Source organism: Podarcis pityusensis, assembly GCF_964106645.2.
Source record: "Podarcis pityusensis genome assembly, chromosome: 7".
NCBI classification, from domain to species: Eukaryota; Metazoa; Chordata; class Lepidosauria; order Squamata; family Lacertidae; genus Podarcis; species Podarcis pityusensis.
The window spans coordinates 86017347-86029543 of record NC_138031.1 but is presented as its reverse complement, the minus strand read 5'-3'; the positions used below and the strand labels follow the sequence as shown (position 1 = coordinate 86029543).

The 12197-nt window shown below is 41.3% G+C and overlaps 1 protein-coding gene and 2 pseudogenes across 3 annotated transcripts in view; all 3 read left to right on the top strand.

Annotated features, from left to right (window-relative positions):
- LOC308481843 (uncharacterized protein) overlaps nt 1-12197 on the top strand; it is a 228289-nt gene that overhangs the window by 79782 nt on the left and 136310 nt on the right. The gene's annotated exons all lie outside the window — the stretch shown is intronic.
- Nucleotides 1621-4362, top strand: LOC308481921 (protocadherin gamma-B5 pseudogene; annotated as a pseudogene). The gene has a single exon. The product of its transcript is annotated as a protocadherin gamma-B5 pseudogene (transcript).
- LOC308481909 (protocadherin gamma-B1 pseudogene) lies at nt 7924-10557 on the top strand (annotated as a pseudogene). Its single transcript has one exon. The product of its transcript is annotated as a protocadherin gamma-B1 pseudogene (transcript).

Here is a 12197-nt window from a genome sequence, read left to right as displayed (position 1 = left end):
ATTGTCACATTGGCTATATTATGTCTAGTACCAGACACCTCTGAATGTGGACCAAGGGCAGAGCTTTTGAGGGGCATCTGGTTGGCCACAGTGGGAGGAAGGATGCTGGACTCAATAGAGCTCTGGCCTGATCCAGCAGGGCTCTTCTTATGTTTTTATGAAATAGAGTTGTGTGCAATGTTTCTGTGTGATAGACTAGCAGATGAAAAACTAGAAGCATGTTGAAAATTAGGCAGCACTCTGGTTGTGATCACTTGGAAATGTCAGTTCTGTTCAGTGGGGTTCCAGTTTCCAGGGGATGTATGCCAGGCAAAAATATTTGAAGAGGATACACATCTCCAGATTGGGTTTATGGTCTTGTAGGCTGTTCTATGGAGCAATAAGAGGAGCTATTACCTTTAATGCGTACAAACTGAAAGTAAATTACTTTAGTTATTTTCTAATAAGACCTGTATCATATACTCTTTCAATTAGACACAATTGATTTCTTCGAACACCTCTTGTCTCTCCACTGTTCTCAGTTCCCAAACTTCATGATGCTATTATCATGATATGAGCTCACGTGTAAAGTGCCAACAAACATTTTATCCTGTTGGATCATGCCTAGCTTCCGTCAAGGTGTTCCGTTGTGCCAAAAGCTGTTTAGTCTTGCTGGCCACATGACCTGGAAAGCTGGCTGTGGACAAATGCCGGCTCCCTCGGCCTGAAAGAGAGATGAGCGCCGCCACCCCATAGTCGCCTTTGACTGAACTTAACTATCCGGGGGTCTTTTACCTTTTTTTTACTGCTGGTAGAGCAGCTACAGCTATTGGTCCTGCACTTGTGCTGTGTTCCTGCTTTGATCACAGGGGAGCAACTGCTAAGCACAAGGACATTTGTATGGCACCAGCAGGTAGGAGGCAGTGGCAGAGTCTGATGTAGAACCAATACCAGCGAACACACTTTTATTACGTAGTGCTGTCTAGACAGGAGCTGCAAGTGTTGCATCTCATCTTATCCTCAAAAAACAGAGAGAGAACTCTTGGAATAGTAAGTTACTCTTGGAATTCCAACCCAACACTGAGAAGAACTTGTACTCTGCTCCATAAATGTTGATGAACAGACATCCAACAACTTAGGAGAGATAAAAAAATAGAATAATTTCAATAGGGTGTTTATATTCTATTTAAGCAACAACAACAAAAATTCAGTTGACTTACAGCTCTTGTGCTACTATAGCATAACTATTATCGTAATACATTAATTTTAAGATAAAGTTTTACTATGTAACTGGATATTTATATATTAATAATAATGTTTCCATGTTTCCAAAAAAAAAATGAAGATGTGTATAACCTTCATGTAATTGCAGTATCAGATATGAACCCAATTTTCACAGTACTGAAAAGCCACGAACATAAATGAGGGTAGCTGTACACTAAGAAAGAACACCAAGGAAAAGCTTTCTCAAATGCTCCACTCAGTGAGCAGAAAGGAAGGTACAGTATGTGCTGGAGAAACATCTGCATTTATTCACCTCTGTCTATTTTCATAGAACAAAATGCAGTTCCTCGAGTGGTCCTCTAAGTGTCAGTGTTGGCCAGTATGAAAGCCAGAGATAGGATAGAGACCCATTGATGCTTCCTAGACTGCAGTAACTCCCATCACTGTTATTCAGATCAGGCCAACTGAAGCGCACAATGACGGAACTCTTGCAGAGAAGGAAAAATCTCTTTTGCTTTGCACAAATATAAGAACAAGGGCAGTTTATTCTTCCTCAGTGATACCTCATGTTGTTTCCTTCATCATTGTGAGAGCTTAAGCATAGGAAACTGAGAAAAGGAAGCAGCCTGTTTTTGAGAGAACCAGCCAGATGGAGAGAAGGCACCCAGGGAATGGCAGGGCACTCACAAGGCAAGTACTGCTTCTCTCTCTATTGTCTTTTACCTGTTGGGCTGCATCAGAGCAGATTCATTATTCAACCCCTGAGGAGATGGCAAAGGGTTCCGTTGTGGGGAACCTCGCCAAGGACCTGGGACTGAGCACCAAAGAACTAAAACATCGCAATCTGCACACTGTGTCTGTGGCTAAAATGCAGCATTTCAGTATCAATGCAGAGAATGGAAACCTCTATGTAAATGACAGGATTGATAGGGAGGGGATATGTGGCAAAAATCCAAATTGCTTTGTTAATTTTGAAGTTGTGGTGGAAAACCCTTTGAATATTTTCCATGTACTAGTGGAAATCCAGGATGTTAATGATAATGCACCACAATTCCTCAATGGCAACATCAACCTGGAGACAGGCGAACTAACCTTGCCTGGGGCCCGCTTTCTCCTTGGGAAAGCGGAAGATCCTGACATTGGGATGAACTCACTCCAGGATTACCAGCTGAGCTCCAATCAGTACTTCAATTTGGAAGTGAGAGAGAGAAAAGATGGAAATAAATATGCAGAACTGGTGCTACAGAACCCTCTTGATCGAGAAAGTGAACAGACCCTTCACTTGGTTCTTACCGCTATGGATGGGGGTGAGCCTAGGAAAACTGGGACGGCCCAGATACAGATTAATGTCACAGATGCCAATGACAACCCGCCTGTTTTCACTCAAGAGGTGTACAAGGTCAGCTTATCTGAAAGTGTTCCTCTTGGGTCGCTTGTGCTCCAGGTTGCAGCCTCTGATGAGGATGAAGGTTTATATGCCCAAATCAGGTATCATTTTAGCAACATACCGGCAACGGCTGAACAGAAATTCAGGCTGGATCCCATCAGTGGTAGAATCACTCTTCTGGAGCAACTGGATTTTGAGGAAGATGATGAATATACTATGACAGTTGCTGCAAAAGATGGAGGTGGATTGGTGACACATTCTAATATTGAGATAAGGGTTCATGATGAGAATGATAATGCCCCAGAAGTGACATTAGCCTCCATGTTCAGCCCAGTTCCTGAAAATTCTCTGTCAGGAACAATCATTGCACTGATCAATGTGAATGACAGAGATAGTGGAGATAATGGAAAGGTTACTTGCTACTTAAACGATGATTTGCCCTTCAAAATTCTTCCCTCATCTAACAATTACTTCAAGCTCCAGACCGACAGTCCTTTGGATAGAGAAATAGCTCCTGCATATAATATTACAATCACAGCCACTGACAGAGGAACTCCACCTCTTTCCACACACAAAACAATCTCACTACAGATCTCAGATATCAATGATAATGCCCCTACTTTTCAGAAACCATCCTACAACATCTACGTGCCAGAAAACAATCCTTCAGGTGCCTCCATTTTCACCATCAAGGCTTCTGATCCCGATATGGACCAGAACTCACGGATTACATACTCCATCCTCAACAGCAACATTGAGGAGCTTCCCATCTCCTCCTATATCTCCATTAATTCTGAGACCGGCACCATCTATGCCCAGAGATCCTTTGACTATGAACAATTCAGAGAGTTCCATCTGCAAGTGAAGGCCCAAGATGGGGGTTCTCCCCCTCTCAGCAGCAATGTGAGCGTCAGGGTGTTTGTTCTTGACAGGAATGATAACAGCCCTCGTATCCTGTCCCCCTCCCAAGAAGCCAAGGGCTCAGCCTTGTTTGAGATGGTGCCTCGTTCGGCCGAGGCAGATTATCTTGTCACCAAGGTGGTGGCCGTGGATGCAGATTCTGGACACAACGCCTGGCTCTCCTACCACCTGACTCAGGCCACTGAGCCGGCACTCTTCACGGTCGGTTCTCATACTGGAGAGATCAGGACAGCCAGGGCCTTTGTGGAGAGAGACGCTGTGAAACAGAGACTGGTCATTATGGTGAAGGATAACGGGCAGCCGCCTCTCTCGGCCACCATGACTCTGAACCTGGTGTTTGCTGAGAACTTTCAGGAGGCCCTTCCGGAAATGAAGAGCCAACCCAGCAGCTCGGAGTATCAGTCTGACCTGCAGTTCTACTTGGTGCTGGCCTTAGCTGTGATCTCCTTCTTGTTCCTCTTGACTGTGATTCTGGCCGTTACAATGAAGCTCCGTCAATCAGGGCATCCCAGGTTCCTACAGTGCTTTGGTCCTGTTCCCCATTCCAAGAATGGTGCCATCTTCCCACCCAACTTTGCAGATGGGACTTTGCCCTATTCCTACCAGCTGTGTCTGTCTTCTGAGACCAGGAAGAACGAGTTTACCTTCCTGACACCCAGTGTTCAGATGGTAGACAATATTATTGGCAGTGAGAAACCTGCTGTGCCTTTTACAGGCAATGTAGGAAGCAATTTTGATTCTGCAGTAGATAATGGAGAACAGGTAAGGTTTGTTTTCTGAAATTAAATGCCATTATCCATCATTCTTTGCCATTAGTGACATTGTCACAGTGCTTTTTATCCAGCTAATGTGACTGCCTTTTTGTTTTTCACCATATAAATGAATAGTTTGGCTCTTACATCATTTGGCTTTCATGAATCAGGATGCTCCTTTTCGCTCCATAGGGAAGCTACACATTGCAGCTTTGAGCCATGCCCTTGAAACCATCTGGTAGAACTTATCTTGCTGTCATTTGAACAACTAGTATTTTGAGGAGTTGACCTTCTACTACTTTCATTAAATTAAATAAAGAGAGGAAAAGAACTTTGTTTTTCACATTACTTGGCTTGGGGGGGCAGCAATTTTGGCTGTAGAATCAAAGGAGGGCACCTTGCTATATAGCAGAAAATACTATCACTGTTATTAGTATTATTAGCAATTTTTTTAAGCTATAAATTTTAAAGACATATACTTTTGAGAGGTGTCTGTAAATTATGCTTTACTTCCTTCTCCATAAAATAAAATTAATTATAAATTTGTTCATTTATACTGTGTGAGTTTTCAGTTTAATGAACTGCAGCTACCATGAACTTCAGTAGATTGTTTGAATCTAGGTTATGCGTGTGAATTATGCTGTTAATATAGTTTCACTTAGAAATTATACAATGAATTGCTGCCTACAATTCACATTAAACATCATTGTATAAAGTATTTATACATAGTTCAGATCTAGAGCTTCCCTGTTTCATTCAATGAAGAGGAAAGTTCCAGAAACATCAGATTGAATTGCCTTATCAAACTAATGACATCTACATTAGTTTAGTCCACACATTTTTCTAATTTTAATACTGGAATTCAGTATTAAAATTCAGAGTGTGGAAAATTAAAGTCTAGCTACATCTAGATACCGGCATTCCATTTAAATAGTCCACAATGCACATGTTCTATTTAGATTAAAAACCTAAGAAACCTAGAGTGGGCGCAACATGGCATGAAAGGATGCTTAGCCTCATAGCGTCCTTACTAGCTTGGGTGGATCTGGAAAGGAGAACTAATTATCTCATACCTAAGATTTACCAGCTCCTGGTGTTTGAATGTCCTCCTCTACACAAAATTGAGTGAAGAGCAAATACCAGTTTCAGTACTGATCCCAATCTTAAGTCCAGAGTGGGGTCACCAATTAAATGTGACCTGCAAGGAAGGCCTTCAACTTGGTAGAAATCAGATCAGACTTGTAAATAAATGAGATTGTGGTCCATGGTCAAGTCCATTCACCATATCTCTGCAGACTGGAATTTGTGGGTGGGAAAACAAATCAGTCGTGTTTTGTTTTCTGTAAGGTGGGGTTCAATAAAGGCATGTGTGTTCCTGCATGTGTGATGTAAAAAAAAAGTCAAGTCAAGACTGATTGGCTGGCTGACTGACTGACTGACTGACTGGCCTTCTAGAGTAGATTGTGGATATTTCCAGCCCCCATATTCCTTTAAGTGAAACCACATTGCATTAAAGCTCTTTCTAAACAGCTGTGTGAAAGGCGGACAGGCGGACAGATAATGTGGGATATTTTGTTAAATACATGCATTGTGCATTTATTTATTTTTAAATTTTATTTAAAACAAAAATAAAAGAATTACATACAGTCAGAGAGTTATCTTCAAATACTCCACAGAGCTTTGCTAAAGTGTATATTCTAAAATCATTTCAATCTTAACAAAAACAAAATGGTACGTAATAACCTCCATCTCTTTGACTGTTGATCACAACTACAAATATATATTGTATGAGCAGCAGTGCTGGTCTGCAGGGATTATACAAAGGCAAGAAGGAAGGAGGAAAAATAAAATAAAATATGTGCTTCATGCACACCAAACTGTGCTGTAGGCCAAGGCACCGTTCTGCCACATGCCTCATTGTTTGTATAATCTATAAAATCATCCAAGACTGCATAAAAGTTATCATATTTCCCCTGGCCTCTTGCTGTCTTCAATTTCCATGTCAGTTTTTTCAATAATGCTACCGGCCAGATTGCACTGCCTGCGTTATGTATTTCTGCCTCATGATTTAGACAATAATAATGATACTGTGTATATGATATTTATAAGTTTCAAAGGGCATTGCATATAATGGGTCAGATTCAGAATTAGTTATCCTTGGACCAAGTTAGTCAAGCAAGACTAATTTAAGTCAAATTTGTTTAAGTGGGGCTACTCTAAGTATGATGGAGTCTGGATTTGACACATTATCTTAGAATTCTTATATAAGTGAGTTCCTGTCAGAGGCAAAATTCATACCACGGAATTCCTGGTTCACAGTTTTGTTCTTTACATGAGACCAGCTCAATATACACGAAGCATGTTGAATTCTTGAACTGCTCTACCAACATGTTAGCTATGCTGCTTACATGACATGAACGCATGAATAGATGGATAACTGTATTTCTGATCATAGCATTGTGGGATATCTTAGCAGGTTCTTGAGTTACTTAAGCCTGCAATGTACCACCCGCTCCAACTCCCTGCTGGGCTCATGGCCAGTAGGGCAGATGTGAGGATGGAGGAGTGTTCTTGCCAGGGTTGGTGCTAGCTGTTGGAAGGAATTAGGGGACAGGACCATGACTGACAATTGCAGTGTGCTCAGCTACCACGTAAACATAGAAAAAGAAGTTTTAAAATGGAGGGGAAAGCTCAAAACATTTGAGGTTCAGCATATAACACCCAGGGCTTATTTATGTAGTTTTGTTCCTTGATTAAATGAAGTTGCATTAACAGCTGGAGACGATATGTAGCTTCCTAAAATACTGAAAGGACCGTAGTGATTTCTGAGTAGCTTTCTGGTTGTCCTGTCCCACCCCCACTCCCCGCCAGCAAAATAGGGGTCTCCATATTGTTTGCATATGTAGAGGGGATGAACCATAACTGTGATATTGTGAAGTAGCTGGGGTGTTGTGTAAGGTCAAAAGCACACACCACAAAGTAAATGAAATCAGCAAAGTGTCTATCGTAACTGGACAAATGGGCAGGTGGGGAAAATGGCAAAGGTAAATACTGACACAGTACAACTGTTGAAGGAGAAAGCTACACAAACAGACCAGAAATTGTGTGGACATAAGGTGACAAAATAGGACTTGAGATGTGGCACTATTTTCAGTGAAATTATGTAAAGGTAAACACACTTTTCAGACACGTCCTTAGGCTTTCCACACACAGTCTAAGATGCCTGTAAATACCTAATACAATATTTTTCTAATTTGTTTAAAAGTCTTTTATTATAAATAACAATATCATTCTCATACTGCTGTCTGCTATTCTGATTTTTCCTAAAGAAATATTGGAAATAGGGCTATAAATTCTTTACCGCTTTTTCTTTGCTGTAAATATTAATTTGAAGCTGATTTCTTTTAACCTACTGTAATGGTGAACAGATAACACTTTCCAACAGGCATATTCAAATAACCTGTATGAGAATATGGTCTGAGTCATTACATAAAAATACTACTATGTCATGAATTAGGGAAGAAAAATCATTGGGAAAAGATTGCAGTTCTCGGTTTCAGACTCACAGTGTCACTGTTGGACAAGGCGGCAATCCAAGGGCAGCTGAAGTTGCACTGATGCTTTCGGCAGAGAGATCTCTTTGTCCCAAACTGCACATCGGGAATACCAGCAGACGCTGGAACAAACGTTTCAGCTGGAAAACAGAAAACACTGCAGCACATACAAAGCCAAAGGATCCAGTTCTTTTTTTTACTGTGCAAAAAAAAATCTCCTGTCTTGGTGGAAATCTGAAATCCTGTGCTCATCAAAGAGAAGAGGAAAATGAAGATGAGAGGAATCCTTCATGGAGAGAGCTTTCAAACACCAGGAAGGTATATTACCCTTCTGATATTATCATCTTTGTTCTGTGGAGCAGTTTTGGAAGAGGTTCACTATTCCATCCCTGAGGAGATGGCAAAGGGGTCTTTGGTGGGAAATCTTGCCAAGGATCTAGGACTGAATGTCAGAGAACTGAAGAGCAGAAACCTGCATATCCTTTCTGAAGGTAAAAAGCCATATTTCACTATCAATGCTGAAAATGGAAACCTGTATGTGAATGAGAGGATAGATCGTGAGGGGATGTGTAGAGAGAGCACACACTGCATTATTGATTTTGAAGCGATGGTTGAAAAGCCATTGAATGTTTTCCATGTAAGTGTAGCAATTCAGGACATTAATGATAATGCCCCACAATTCCTAGAATCCAATATTAGACTAGATATAATTGAATCCACATTGCCGGGGGCCAGATTTCCCCTTGGGAAAGCTGAAGATCCTGATATTGGGATTAATTCTCTCCAGAATTACCAGTTAAGCCTAAATCAGTTCTTTATATTAGAAATTAAGCATAGTCTGGACGGCCATAAATATGCAGAATTGGTGCTGCAGAAACCTTTGGATCGGGAAAGTGAGCACTCACTTCAGTTGATCCTTACAGCCCTGGATGGGGGTGAACCCAGAAAAACTGGGACTGCCCAGATATGGATTAACGTCACAGATGCCAATGACAACCCACCAGTCTTCACTCAAGAGGTTTATACAGTTAGCCTGAGGGAAAATTCCCCTGTGGGATCCCCCATACTCCAAGTAAAAGCCTCTGATAGGGATGAAGGTTCAAATAGTCGGATCAGTTACACATTCAATAAAGTCCCAGAAAAAGTCTATGAGAAATTTAGACTAGATCCACAAAGTGGAACAGTTACAATTAAGGAAACCCTTGACTTTGAGGAAACAGAGAAGTACACTATGACAGTTGAAGCAAGAGATGGAGGAGGATTAGTGGCTCACTGTAATGTTGATATAAAGATTATAGATGAGAATGACAATGCTCCAGAGATCATTCTGGCCTCCTTATCTAGTCCAGTTCCTGAAGACTCTGCTTCTGGAACACTAATTGCTCTCATCAACGTAAAGGATAAAGATTCTGGAGAAAATGGAAAAATTACATGCCATCTACAAGGTAATGTACCATTTCAAATAGTGTCAACTTCAAAGAACTACTATAAAATCCTCACAGACAGTCCTTTGGACAGAGAAAAAGCCTCAGGATACAACATCACAATCACGGCCACCGACAAAGGTAGCCCCCCTCTCTCCTCCAACAAAACCATATCCCTGCAGATTTCAGATATCAATGACAACCCCCCTGCCTTTGAAAAATCAACCTACAGTGTCTTTGTGCCTGAAAACAATCCCTCAGGTGCCTCCATTTTTGCCCTCAAAGCCTCGGACCCAGATCTGGACCGCAACTCACGTATCACTTACTCCATCCTCAACAGCAACATGGAGGAGCTGCCTCTCTCCTCTTATGTCTCCATCAACTCTGAGACGGGAACTATCTATGCACAGCGCTCCTTTGACTATGAGCAATTCCGGGAGTTTCAGATCCAAGTGAAGGCCCAAGATGGTGGCTCTCCCTCTCTCAGCAACAACGCCACCGTGTGGGTGTACATTTTGGATCAGAACGATAACAGCCCTCGCGTTCTCTATCCTGTCCCGGGCGCCGAGGGCTCTGCCTTGTTTGAGATGGTTCCTCACTCGGCAGAGCCAGGCTACCTGGTGACCAAAGTGGTGGCTGTGGACGCGGACTCTGGGCACAATGCCTGGCTCTCCTATCAAGTGCTGCAGGCCACAGAGCTGGCCCTTTTCACCATTGGGACCCACACGGGAGAGATCAGGACATCACGAGCCCTTCTGGAGAAAGATGCTGTGAAACAGAAGCTGGTCATCTTGGTGAAGGACAATGGGAATGCTCCGCTCTCAGCTACTGTGGTCCTCAACCTTGTGATTGCCGAGAACTTCCAAGAGGCACTTCCGGAAATGACTAGGCAATCCAGTGTCACAGAGCATCATTCTGACCTCCAGTTTTACTTGGTGCTGGCTTTGGCATTGATCTCATTTTTGTTCCTCCTGACAGTGATACTGGTCATTGTCATGAAACTTCGACAATCAGGAAATCCCAAATTATTCCAATGCTTTGAACCTAATGCTTTTTCTAAGGCCCAGGTCATATTTCCACCAAACTATGAAGAAGGAACTTTACCTTATTCCTATCAACTCTGTCTATCGTCAGAGATGAGGAAAGAGCAGATCTCTTTCCCAAAACCCCATATCCAGGTGGCAGAAAATTTGCTATGCAATGATAGCTCTCAGGTGGTTCTTGTGGATGGCAACTGTGGGGATGCCAGTGCCAGTGCCAAAGAGGAGTTTGGTGAGCAGGTAAGTTTTGCTTTCAGAAATGGCCTTACCTTATAGGAATAAAACTAATATTTTTATTTTGTTTTACTATAAAAGGGTGTCAGCAAAATCAAATCACAGTATTAGCATCAGTTGTTCTGATTGTGAAGAACTTTTCCTGCAAGTAGCTTTTAAATTGCAATGGTAGACGCAGCATAAATTCTGAATCATACAATAATGACAGAGTGAGTCTTCATCTCAGGAATTAAAGGAAATGTAGGCATGCATACAGCTTGAGTGTTCAATCTTCCTGTGGGGTATTAGCATGTCACCATAAATATATAGTTATTTATACACCCCTCGTCAATTAAAAATATGGATTTGTACTTTTTTGCTCACACAAAGCACAGTTTATTTTTCCTGTTATGATCAGCTTAACTGAAGAATGCATAAAACATGAATGCTTCCTGTTTCTTTGTAGCATAATTTTGGGCTGTGTGGGGCTTCTCTGGAGGATTCATAAAAAGAAGTTGTGTGAAATACAGCAAGCACAGAAAAAGGCATCCCAAATGATCCATGGGTGCAACAACTTCTGTAGGGATATTTAGTTTAGATAAAATAAATTACAAGAAGGGAAGTGAGACAGCTGTATAGAATTATGAACGAGGTTGAGAAAATGAATAGAGAGATCCCTCTCCCCCATATTACCGGAGCCTGTGGCCATTGGGTGAAGCTGAACATTGGGAGATTCAGAACAGATAAAAGGAAGACCTTCTTCATACAATGCATAGTTAAACTATGGAATTCCTTGTTGACAACTAAATGCAACAAAGTACTTGCCAGAGATGTCTGGGACATCATATCAGTGAAAATGGAAATGGCAGCAAACAATTAGTGTGAATCTTAAGAAACACTTGTATAAGTTTATTTTTTGATGGTATATGACACTGCTGTAGCTTCGTCACATTTTAGTTGTTGTTTAGTTGTTTAGTTGTTTAGTTATGTCTGACTCGTCGTGACCCCATGGACCAGAGCACGCCAGGCACTCCTGTCTTCCACTGCCTCCCACAGTTTTGTCAAATTTATAGTACAGCAAATGATTACGTTGGAAGTACAATTCAACCAATGCTAGGATGCAACATATTTGGGAGACATGTCCCTAAATTAAGAATTTGTGGGTGGATATAATAAGAGAAAATGGAATAATGACAGGATGCAATTTGCCAATGGATCCTCTCATTGATTTCTCTAGTTATTTTAAGGATTTAGTAAAACAGAAGACAGATAATTACTCCAACAGTTACTGTCTGTGGCCAGAGCAACTATTTGTCTTAGCAGGGGCTAAGAACACCAACTTCAGGGGAATGGATTACTACAGCATGGAATATTTTATCAATGGTACAACTAAGAGTCAGGGAGGGGAGGCAGTCTGATAACTTTCTGTGTGTTTTTTCATAATTTATTGGTGCAATGAAGTTCAAGATAACGCAGACCCACATACTTTATTTGGATCTTTATGAAGGCTATATGCTTTATTTGATTTCATAATAGGAATTTAATGATAATTGTATGCCTAGCCATTTTGTTTTTATATAAACCATTTCTAAATAATTTACTTATTTAAACGAACAAACAATGGAAATCACTATCACAAGGTGCAACGATGGTCACCTACTTGGGTGGTTTTAAAGGGGGATTAGAAAAAATCATTGTCACAT